Source organism: Pan troglodytes, chromosome 2 (assembly GCF_028858775.2).
Source record: "Pan troglodytes isolate AG18354 chromosome 2, NHGRI_mPanTro3-v2.0_pri, whole genome shotgun sequence".
Classification (NCBI taxonomy): Eukaryota; Metazoa; Chordata; class Mammalia; order Primates; family Hominidae; genus Pan; species Pan troglodytes.
The window spans coordinates 166,298,101-166,311,540 of record NC_086015.1 but is presented as its reverse complement, the minus strand read 5'-3'; positions in this window follow the sequence as shown (position 1 = coordinate 166,311,540).

Genomic DNA, 13,440 nt, shown 5'->3' with positions numbered 1-13,440 from the left:
TGGATACCAGCTCAACCATGGGAAGATAGGGCACTGGTCAGAGTTTGAAGCCCCTGCCTTGCAGGCCTTAGCAGCCAGATGACGTTTTTAGACAAACCATGGGCAAGAGGAGAACTCACTGCTTTAAAGAAACAAAACCTGTTTCTGACAGCATTCATCATCTGCTAACTGAAGATCCTTTGGGCTTTGAATAACCAGCAGCAATATCAAGGTATTATGTTGAGTGCCTTGGGTGAGCTTCTGAGACTTGCTGGCTTCAGGGGAGACTCAGCACATTACCAACTGCAGTAGTAATGAGCAAAACCCCTTCTATTTGAGAAAAGCAGAGGAAAAGTAAAGGGGACTTGGTCTTGAACCTTAGGTACCATCACAGCCACAGGGGTTTACAGGAGGCTCTTGGTGTTCTTAGTTCCAGTACTTGACTCTTGGATAGCATACCTTGACTGGTGCTGGGCCAGAGGGAAGCTCACTGCCCTGAAAGATGAGTGCCAGGACAGGCAGCATTCAACAGAAGCTGACTTAAGAGACCTTTGGCCTTAAGGGAGCATCACCTATAGTTTGGCAGTATTCCTTTTGGCCTGGGGTGGCAGTGGCTAAGGGGTAAGGCTCTTCTGCCTTTAGAAAGAAAAGGAAAGACTGGGAAGGATTGCATGTTGTGGTTAGAGTGCCAGCCCTCCAGCAGTACAACAGAACACTGGGTAGACTTCTAAGGTTTTTATCTGTAGTCCTTGACTGATAGGCAGCAACTCTGGACCCCTCTGGGGCCTAGGGGACCTGGCACCCTGACAGGAATAACAAAGATCTGACTTTTCTTTGGCACTGACTAATTATAGAGCCCCAGGGCCTTGAGCAAACATAGGCAGTAGCCAGGTAGTGGTTATAACAGGCCTTGGGTGAGATCAAGTGCTGTGCTGGCTTCAGGTCAGACCCAGTGCACCCAAAGTGGTGGTGGCCACAAGGATGTGTATGCCACTCCACCCCCAGCTTTAGGTGGGTCAGAACAGAGAGAGAAACTCCGTTCGTTTAGTAGAAAGTAAGGGAAGATAACAAGAATCTCTGCCTGGAAATACAGATAATTTTCCCAGAACTTGTCCAAGACCATCAAAGCAGTATCTCTGTAAGTCTGCAAGAACTACAACATTACTGCCCTTGGCATGCACCATAAAGGAGATATAGCTTAGATCATAGCACCCAAGCCTTTTCACATATCTAGAAACTCTTCCCAAGAAAGATGGCTGCAAAATAAGTTCTACAGTAAAGACTACAATAAATACCTAATTCTTCAATGTCCAGACACTGAAGAACATCTACTAGCATCAGCACCATTCAGGAAAACACAACTACACCAAATAAACTAAATAACAGGTCAGGGACCAATCCTGGAGAAACAGAGATATGTGACCTTTAAGACAGAGAATTCAAAAGAGCTGTGTTGAGGAAACTCAAAGAAATTCAAGATAACACAGAAAATGAATTCTGAATTCCATCAGATAAATTTGACAAAGAGATTGAAGAAATTAAAAAGAATTAAGCAGAAATTTTGGAGCTAAAAAATGTAATTGGCATACTGAAGAATCCGTAAAAGTCCTTTAATAGCAGAATTGATTAAGTGGAAAAAAGGATTGGGGAGCCTGAAGACAGGATATTAGAAAATACATAGTTGAAGGAGACAAAAGAAAAAAGAAGAAAAAGAGGTAAGAACACCTACAACATCTAGAAGATGGCCTCAAAGACAAACAAACAAATTAGGAGTTATTGGCCTTAAAGGGAGGTGGAGAAAGAGTTAAGGGTAGAAAGTTTTTTCAAAGGCATAATAACAGAAAATTTCAGAAACTTAGAGAAAGATATCAATAGTCAAATAGAAGGTAATAGAATACCAAGCAGATTTAACCGGAAGAACACTACTTCAAGGCATTTAATAATCAAACTCCGAAAGGTGAAGGATAAAGAAGGGATTCTAAAATCAGCAAGACCAAAAATAAATAAATAAATAAATAAATAAAGTACATTAGACCTCCAATGACTCTGGCGGCAGACTTTTCCATGCAAATCTTACAGATCAGTAGAGAGTGGCATGACATATTTAAAGTGTTAAAGATAAATACTTTTATCATAGAATAGTATATCTGGTGAAAATATCCTTCAAACATGAAGAAGAAATAAAGAAATTCACAGACAAACAAAAGCTGAGGGAATTCATTAACACCAGGTCTGTCCTACAAGAAATGCAAAAGAGAGTACTTCGAATACTTCAATTAAAAAGAAATGGTCATTAATCAGCAAAAAGCAATCACCTGAAGGTTCAAAATTCACTGGTGATAGTAAGTACACAGAAAAATACAGAATCTTATAACACTGTAACTGTAGTGTTTAAACTATTCTTACTCTAAGTAGAAACTCTAATTGATGATCCAATCAAAAAATAACTACAACTTTTCAAGACATAGTTAATACGATAAGATATAAAAAGAAACAACAAAAATATTAAAAGTGGGAGGTGGGGCAGGTATAAAGTTAAGGTGATGATTTTTTACTAGTTTTTTTTTTCTTGTTTGTCTATATAAACAGAACTAAGTTGATATTAGCCTAAAATAATGGGTTATAAGATAGTATTTGCAAGCCTCATGGGAACCTCAAACCAAAAACCAATCTAGAAGAAATGAGCAAATTCCTGGAAACATACAACCTAACAAAATTAAATAACAATTAACAATATTGAATTTGTAATAATTCAGGCAAAAACTACAACGACAACAACACTCCAGGGCCCAATGGATTCATGGCTGAATTCTACCAAACATTCAAAGAAAAATTAGTACCAATCCTACTCAATCTATTCTGAAAAATAGGGGAGGAGGAAATAGTCATTCTACCAGGTCAGTATAACCATGATACGCAAACCATACAAAGATACATACAAAACAGAAAACTATAGGCTAATATATCTGATGAATACTGATGTAAAAATTCTCATTGAAATACTAGCAATCTGAATTGAACAGTACATTAGAAAACATCACTCCATCATGAACAAGTGGAATTTATCCCTGGGATGCAAGGATGGTTCCACATATGCAAATCAATCAATGTGATACATCATATCAACAGAATGAAAAATGATAACCATATGATCATTTCAATTGATGCTGAAAAGACATTTGACCCACAGATAATATCATACTGAATAGGGAAAAAAGTGAAAGCATTTTATCTAAGATCTGGAACATGACAAGGATGCCCACTGTCACCACTATCATTCAACATAGTACTGGAAGTCCTAGCTAGAACAATCACACAAAAGAAAGATAAAAAGACAACTAAATTGGAATGAAAGTGGTCAATTTATCCTTGTTTGCAGATAGCATGATATTTGGACAAATCTAAAGATACTGTGAATGAAACTATGAGCATTGATAAACAAATTTAGTAAAGTTTCAGGATATAAAATCAGCATATAAAAATCAGTACTATTTCTATATTCCAACAGTGAACAATACAAACAAGAAATTTAAAAAATCCAATTTACAACAGCCATATATAAAATTAAATTCCTAGAAAATAACCAAAGAAAAGATCTCTATAATAAAAACTATGAATCATTGATCAAAAAATTTGAAAAGGACACCAAAAAATTAAAAGATATTTCATTTTAATGTATTGGAATTATCAATATCATGAAATGTCCATACATACCCAAAGCAATCTACAGATTCCATACAATCCCTGTTAAAATACCAACATTCTTTACAGAAACAGAAAAAACAATCCTAAAATTTATATAGCACTAAAAAAGACCCAGAATAGCCAAAGCTATTCTGAGCAATAAGAACAAAACTGGAGGAATCACATTACCTGACTTCAAATTGTACTACAGAGCTAGTAAACAAAACAGCATGGTACTGGGATTAAAAAAAAAAAAAAAAAAAAAAAAAAGACACATAGACCAATGGAACAGAATAGAATAGACAACACATAGACCAATGGAACAGGACAGAATAGAGAACCAAGAAACACATTCACACACTGACAGTAAATCCATTTTTGAAAAAATTGCCAAGAACATATACTGTGGACAGGACAGTCTCTTATATAAATTATGCTAGGAAAACAGGATATCCATACACAGAAGAATAAAACTAGATCCCCATCTCTCTATATACAGAAAGATCAAATCAAATTGAATTAAAGACTTAAATCAAAAACCTCAAACTATAAAATTACTTCAAAAAAACTTTGAGGAAAATCTGCATTACATTGTTCTGGGCAAAGATATCTGCAAATACAGGGACCCAAAACAAAAATGGACAGATGGGACCACATTAAGTTAAAAAGCTTCCGCACAGAAAACAATACAATCAATTCAGTAAAAAGACAAACCACAGAATGGGAGAATTTATCTGCAAACTCCTCATCTGGCAAGGGAATAATAACCAGAATATGTAAGGAGCTCAAATAATTCTATAGGAAAAAAATCTAATAATCCAATCAAAATATGGGCAAATGATTTTAATCGACATTTTTTCAAAAGAATACATAAAAATGGCAGACATATAAAAACATACTCAATATTATTGAGCAATGTAAATCAAAACTATAATGAGATTATTATCATCCCACTCCAGTTAAAATGGCTTCTATCCAAAATACAGGCAGTAACAAATGCAATCAAGGATGTGGAAAAAAGGAACCCTTACATGCTGTTAGTGGGAATGTAAATCAGTACAATCACTATGGAGAACAGTTTTCAGGTTCCTCAAAAAACTAAAAATTGAGCTACCACATGATCCAACATCACAATGCTAGGTATATACCTCAAAGAAAGGAAATCATTATATCAAAGAGATATCTGCACTCCTATGTTAGTTGCCGCACTGTTCACAATAGCTAAGATTTGGAAGAAACTTACATGTCCATCAACAGATGAATGTGTAGAGAAAATGTGGTACATATTCACTATGTAGTGCTATTCAGCCATAAAAAGGAATGAAATGCAGTCATTAGAGAAACATGGATAGAACTGGAGATCATCATGTTAAGTGAAATAAGCCAGCCACAGGAAGACAAATATCACATGTTCTCTCTCATTTGTAGAATCTAATAATCAAAACAAACTCACGGATATAGAGAGTAGAAGGACAGTTTTCAGAAGCACAGAAGGGTTGTGGGCTGGGGAGGAGTTGGAGATGGTTAATGGGTACAAAAAACAAATAATGAATAAGATCAACTACTTGATAGCACAACAGGGTGACTATAGTCAATAATAATTGTACATTTAAAAATAGAGTGTAATTGGATTGTTTATAACTCAAAGGTTAAATGTTTGAGGAGATGGATACCCCATTGTCCATGATATGTTTATTTCACACTACATGCCTGTATCAAAACATCTCAAGTACCCCATAATATATACACCAACTCTGTACCCACAAAAAATAAAAATAAAGAAAATTTTAAAAAACACATAAAATTTATCAAGTAAGTTTGCTGAAAAAGTGAAAAAGAAACATTTATTTCATGATTTAGCTCTGAATATAACAAACATAAAAATAATTGGCAATCATGCTACTTAGCCTAGAAAAGAATGAGCTGAGACACACTTAACAAATATAATTTCACTCAATTTTCCCACTTCATCTTCTGTTAACAAATCCTTAATAATAAAATAAATATGTTAATAAGTTACAAAAACTATACTACAACTCAAGACTGCATCTAAGAACACTGTAGGTGTACACATAAAAAATTTACAGTATATTTGTTTCTTTTCATTTTTATCTCACAGCTAAATCACATGATATCATTAAGTAATATAAGTCTAGGCAATGCATTGCATTTATGTTTTTATTTATAATGTTTAATGATTTTCAATTCAAATGTTACATAATAGAACAGATAATGTACAACTGTCCTTGGCAATACTTCATTATCTTTTAAGTCCAAACTAAGCCATGGCTCATACTTTGACATCTCATAATGAGTGCTATCGTTCCTGCTTCATAATTTAAAAAATAATATAGTTGCCTGATAGTTTTTCTAATCTACTATACAAAAAGGCCTCTCCAAAATTATTAAACACTTATTCTAAAACCTAAGGCTCTTAGCCGGTAATTTGCTGAAAAATTGTATAATTTGATGTTTCATGTAATTTTCATAGAAACTTTTGTTGAAACGTATATTTTGATAAATTATTTTCTGAGATGTGCAACATATTTTTCCAAACTAATTGAAACTCCTTACAAAGTATTTATCAAAATATATGTTTGTGTTTAAACCTTGTGTTATCTACCACATCACCAGCATGCAATTCCATGTTCACAGGCAGTCATCTCTTGCCTAGACTTCAGATCGCATAGGTTTCCAGCCTTCACAGCCGGAATGAATGGAAACATTGTTCCCTGGCCCCAGCTCTATTAAAAGAGAAAATACTATAATGTATTATGGGAAGACACTGTGGTGGATATTTTACATAGCAAGTCTGTCCTCAGAGTAACCCAGGGCATAAATAGTTAGGCAAATCTACTCCTGCTATTTCTTGCTACTATAAATTTTTTTGAGGTTTTCTTTGATAATAAAGATAACTGGAATGCTGTATATTTTTGTTCACAATTCCTAATTGATTAATCAGCATCTTAAGACCTAATACTCTTTTTCTTGTAAAACTCACTCCTGATGATAAGATCCCCATTATATAATTATGAGTATTCAAGAGTATAACCAATTTGATTTGCCCACAGCTTCTGAGATTTCTGCTATGAATTATTAAAATCTAAAATTCAATTATCTTAACACTTGGGATTCTCTGCTTTGTCTATCAGCAATTCATTCTCTCAGGACCTCTGATTTGGAGACTTACAGGCCAGTACTCATCCCTATCCTTATTAAAGGATGTGTAAATTCAATCTGATTAACCTTTTTTTAATCCGTATTCCAATGAAGAATCCTAGCATTAGCCTAAACTCGAAATATTGCTCATTTTCAAATATGCAAGTCACATATTCAAGAAAAATATGCTGCAACAGGTCCTTGATTCTATAATCTAATAAGCCATTAAAATTCATGAAATAAGGCTGGGCACGGTGGCTTACGCCTGTAATCCCTTCACTCTGGGAGGCTGAGGCGGATGGATCACCAGGCCAGGAGATCAAGATCATCCTGGCCAACATGGTGAAACCTCGTGTCTACATTAAGTTAAAATCCAAAAAAAGATAATAATAATAATAATAATAATAATAAATACCAAAAAAAATTAGCCGGGCATGGTGGCACATGCCTTTAGTCCCAGCTACTCAGAGGCTGAGGCAGGGGGAATCTCTTGAACCCAGGAGACAGAGGTTGCAGTGAGCCGAGATCAGGCCACTGCACTCCAGCCTGGTGACAGAGCAAGACTCCGTCAAAAAAAGAAAGAAAAAAGAAAAGAAAGGAATTAGCATTGTGAGTTTGATTATTTTATTTTAAATATAATTTTTCTTAATAATGTATTTATAAAATTTTTCAAGAATAAAGGAGATTCCTCAAGACAGTAAGATAGGTTATGTAATATAATACCTAGTTTCTATCTTGATGGTCAACATGCAGCTCTTACCTAAACAGTGCTAAGAATAATGAAATATCTCTTCATCTTATAAATTTAATTTATCTAAATATTGTTCAAGTGTATTTGACATCAATGAATAAATGGAATTTTAAAATGCTGTTCATAGCAGAAGTTTTATTTTGTGTTATATACAGCATTACATGATAATGCTCTTTGACTAATAAATAGATGACTCTTAACAAAATGTTACCTGTTCAAATACATCATTGAATCACCAGGTTATTCAAAGCAAAACAGATTCTCTTTACCAAAATGTATCTCTGAGGCTTAAAAGTTTATGTGTATGTGAATCTTCCAAACAAGAAAAAAGTTGTTAACACATGTATTTCTATAAGAACTCTCTATGCTTTCTGTTTTTACACATATTACTATTTCCCAGATCTGTCTCACATGATTGGGGAAATGATGGTCTACAGAATATTTTCTCTCTAATAGATTAATACTATGGATTATACTTAGTTAGCTCAGGATGCTATAACAACATACCAGACCCTAAATGATTTACAAATTTAGTATTTCTCACAGTTTGTGAGGCTGGAAAGTTTACGATCAAGGCAACAGAAGGTTTGGTGCTTGTTGAGGGGTCTCTTCTTGGTATGCAGATGGCCATCTTTTTGATACATCCTCACATGGTCTTTTCTCAGTGCACACACCTGGAGATCTCTCTCTCTCTCTCTCTCTCTCTTTCTGTCTGTCTCTGTCTCTCTCTCTCTCCTAATAAGGGGAGTAATCCCACTATAAGGGTCTCACTCTCATGATCTAAACCTAAATACCTTCCAAGGGACCTACCTCCAATACCATCACATTGGGGGTTAAGCCTTCATCGTATGAATTTGGTGAGGAGGCACAAACTTTCAGACCATAACAGTACCAATTAGCCAGGTCTAATAAGAGAGTAAAGTTTTGAGAAATCTTCTATATCCCAGAAATTACTTATCTTATTGATAGTTTTGTGGGAGGTTTACAGTGAAGCAGGAGTGAGGGAAAGAGGAAAACTGGAGGAGCTGAGGACATGAACAAGAGGGAGCTACCTGAGCAGCAACCATCATCCAACAAGTGTTGAAAGATATTCACATTATATGAAAGCACATATCCTGATAGGTAAAAACTGGCTGAAAATCTATCGTATTTTTTTTTACTACCTTGGTTGAAAAGAAAACATTTGAAACTTTATGAGCAGGCAAAATGGAAAATCCTTGTACAGAGGTAAATCAAATAATTTCTGTTTCATAAGAAGATAACTAGTGAGACATTTGTTCCCATGACTCAACTGAATGGCATTATATTAACATCAACCAAAAGCCTCCTCTTTCAGTGGTAGTTTGTAATATGCAAATGCATACATATTTTGTTCTATTATTATTATTTTAAAGAATATTTTTTTATTTTTTGTACTTTTCAAGAATGACCATATTTTCCCTATTTCAAGAATGACCATAATAGGAAGCAAAAGTTGCTTCTCCATTAATCCACAGGAATAATACTGCACTGCACATTTCACTAACATTTCACGAAGTGTTAAAAGGAAAAAAAAAGAATGACACTAAACACTTAATGTAAATTGTTAAAAATGAAATCAGAGTGTTATATCTTGTTATATTACTTTACTGTTTATATTCAGAAATATTAAATAATTGTTTTCACAAACATCATTCTATTTGGTTTTAATTTCTAATAAATTTTGTATACTATAATAAGGTTTACTGAAATGAATTACAAGGTATGACAATTTCTTAGAGCCAAAATTTTCTCTCCATGTCAGTAGTAATATTTTTGCTATGATATTGAATGAAAATATATAAATCTAAATAAGTTCCTATGCAAACAACTTGAAAAGAGGGTTTTTAAAAAGTACAACACCTTTATACCCTTCACATAGATTCACCAATGTTTTTGAACTAAACTCTAGGCTTTATTTTAACTTCATCTATTTTTCCAATGCCTTTTTTCTGTTGTAGAATTTTGTCCAGGATATCATATTTCATTTAGTTATAACAATCCCTTAATATCTTCTGGTCTGTGACAGTTTTTCTGTCTTTTCTTATTTTTAATGACTTTGAGATTTTTGAGGGGTTATGGTCTGATATTTCATAGAATGACCCTCAATAAGAGATTGACTGATGATTTTGGTTTACCTAAGGATTGGACACGTGTTACAGGTTTTTGGAAAGAATGCAACAGAAGGAAATGTCCTTTCCATTACATCATGTCAGTGGGTATTGATAGCTACCTGACATCACTGCTAAATGTTAACCTTGATTACTTGGTTAAGACAATGTTTGCCAAAATGTTTACTCTAAGGTTACTATTTTTCCTTTTTTTTTTAGTCTATTATTTCTATTATGTTTTTGTTTCAAAGACTGTGCTTCTGGTGTTATATCTGAAAATTAATTATCAAGTCAAAGTCATGCAGATTCACTTTGTTTTCTTCAGACAGTTTTAAGTAGGTCTATATTTTACATTTCAGTTTATTATCTGTTTTGAGTAAATTTTGGTACAATGTGTCAGCTACATGGCAAGGTTCCTTTATTTTTGCATAGGAAATCCCAACTGTTGTAACACCATTTGATGAAAATATTTTCCTTCCTCCATTGTTTGGGTCTAATTCTAAACTCTAGTTTTTCCATTGATCTATCCTTTTATCTCTACCATATTAGATCAATTACCATAGATTTATATTATTCTTAAATTCAGATATTATGAATCCTCAAGCTTGTTTTTATTTGTTAATTTTCAGAGTTGTTTTGGCTATTCTAGTTCCTTTGACATTCCATATAAATTTTAGAAAAAGTTTCTTAAAGTCTGCAAAAAAGTTTGCTGGAATTTTGATTGAAATTGTGTTGAATCTATAAATCAAATTAAAGACAAGGTTATCCTAACAATATTAAGTGTTTAATCCACTGACAAGGGCTTATTTAGATCTTCTTTATTTCATTGATCACAATTTTGTAGTTTTCCACATATAGATCCTGCCCATGTTTACTTTTTGATTTACACAAAAGTACTTTATTTTTTAATATATCGTGATTTTCTTTTAAATTCTATATTTCAGTTGTCCACTAGTTATATGAAAAAGGCAATTGACTTTTGTATATTGTCTTTTCTCTGCAGCAGTGCTAAATTCATTTATAAATGCCAAGATTTTTTTATATATAGCTTATTAGGAATTTTCTACATAAATGATTATGTCATCTGAGGATAAATATAATTCATGTATGCTTTTCTTTTTCTGTGTATATATATATATATATATATATATATATATATATACAAAAAAAAATCCCTAAATATATACATATGTGTGTGTGTGTATAGCTTTCTACGATTTTCTGTTCTAACATCCTTGGTGTATCTTTCCAGTATAATCATACCGTGAACATACAGCTTTCCCTTCACAGATAATAACTTTGAGAGATATGTTTTTTGTAAGGTAATTATAAATTCTTAAAAGAAGTATCATATAGTCTATAAACACTTATTTGTTCCCATTTCTGTTATCAATAAATGTATGGAAACCTATAATCAAGTGCTATTGTTACTGAAATACAAGGAGTTTTATCTAGATCCTTCTGTTTGTCGCACAGAAAGCCAATCCTTGTGGCAATGAATACTGCTAATGAAGAAGGCTTTAATTAGGTGTTTCAGATGAGAAGATGGGAGATCATTCTCAAATTCGTTTCCGTAACCAACTAAAATCAGGGGTTTATATAGCAGGGATAAAATGTAACTACATGCAGGAAAACAGGAATTAGGGAGGAGCAAGAAAGAGAAGTGCATCAAAAAGAAGTAGGTGGTAACTCAGACAATCATGATGAGTGAGGGGTTGGTGTCTTCCTGTCTAGATGCAATGATCTGGTAAGTTTCAGTTCTTTGATACTATTTGGGAGGCCTGGGGGTGGGTTTTCTGAGAAAAGAACTCAAATAAGACAAATGAAACTTTCTCCAGTTATAAAAATGGGAGGATTGATTTCTATGCTTATTCAAAATAAACCATAGGCTGGGTTCAGTGGTTCACACCTGTAATTCAAGCACTTTGGGAGGCCAAAGCAAACGGAACACTTGAGGCCAGGCGTTTAAGAACAGCCTGGCCAACAGGGAGCAACCCCTTCTCTACTGAAGGATACAAAAATTAGCCAGGTGTTGTGGCACACACCTATAGTCCCAGCTACTCAAGAGGCTGAGGCAGAAGAATCACTTGAACCCAGGAGGCGAAGATTGCAATGAGTCAAGATCACTCCAGGGTATTCCAGCCTGGGCAACAGAGCAAGACTCTGTCTCCAAAAAAAAAAAAAAAAGTAGAAGAAGAAGAAAGAAAAAAAGAAAAAAAAAAAAGAAAGAAACCATACATAAACAGTTCATCAGTCCTATGGGAAAACTGAGCCAGTTTTAAAACTTACCCACTAGTCCCATAGATAGTTTATTGTGGATAAACATAGAAATTGACCTTTCTGATCTTAAAGCTTAAAACTGATATTTATTTTATCTGAGTTCCTTCCTTAGGAAATGACCTTCGGTCCTCTAAAAAAAAGTATCAAAGAACTGAAACTCATCAGATCAGGACAACTAGACTACAAGGTTTTGGATCCCTCATTCATCATGATTGCTCCCTTGACCCTCCACAGTTCCTTCTTTCTTACACATCGTACATTTTTTTCCTACTACATAAACTTCTAGTTTTAGTTAGCTATGGAGATGGAATTGAGACTGAGCTCCCATCTCCTTGGCTGCAACATCCAATTAAAGCCTTCTTCCTTAGCAATACTCATCATCTCAGCGATTGGCTTTCTGTGAAATGAGCAGTAGGACCTAAACCAAACCCCTAGTGTTCTGGTCGCAGTTTCACTATTACTGTACTTATATTGCCTAATTGCTAGTTAAAAGTAGATCAAATTGGCCGGGCGCAGTGACTCATGCCTGTAATCCTAGCATTTTGGGAGGCCAAGGCAGGTGGATCCCCTGAAGTCAGGAGTTTGAGACAAGCCTGGCCAACATGGTTAAACCCCGTCTCTACTAAAAATATAAAAACTAGCCGGGCGTGGTGGTGGGCACCTGTAATCCAAGCTACTCAATTGGCTGAGGCAGGAGAATTGCTTGAATATAGGAGACGGAGGTTGCAGTGAGCTGACATGGTGCCACTGCACTCCAGCCTTGGCGACAGAGTGAGACTCCATCTCAAAAAAAAAAAAAAAAAAAAAAAGTAGAACAAATTAATTCCAGGGTTGGAGTAACAGCAATTATAACTGAAACACAGAGAAGAAATAGTAGATGATGTTAACAAAAGGCACCATAGACATAATGTCTCCTGTAATAGTGCTACCCCTTCTTCTTTCCATATGTAGTTCTTGTTTTAGACACAAATGAGAAACTACTTTTTTGATAAAGACTTATTTTTTAATTAATTCTACACATAATTCTACCTGGCTTAATCACCTTTCTTTATGAAAAACTCACTTTCTGGTAATTAGCACCATACAATTTTAAAATTGTTCATCAGATTAAGAACCATTTTATTGTTAGAAAATGACTTAAACAGGCTTGATTAAGAAACATAATTTGTTAGTCTATGTAACAAGAAAGTCCAGAGGTATATTTAAATTTAAACATGGTTTGACTCCAACATTATACATAACAAAGAATTCTAATTATCTAACACATTTCTAGATCTTCCACTTTCCACATATGGATCTGGCCTGAGGATGACTTCCCAAAAATGGCAGAAGCAATTTCAGATATCTAATCAAAAATGAGTGTTTTTGCTTTTGTGTGGATTACCTTGAAAGTATTATTTTCAAAGAAAAAGGCTTTCCCTTTTCTATTCTGATTATATACCCTGAGCTTTACTATGA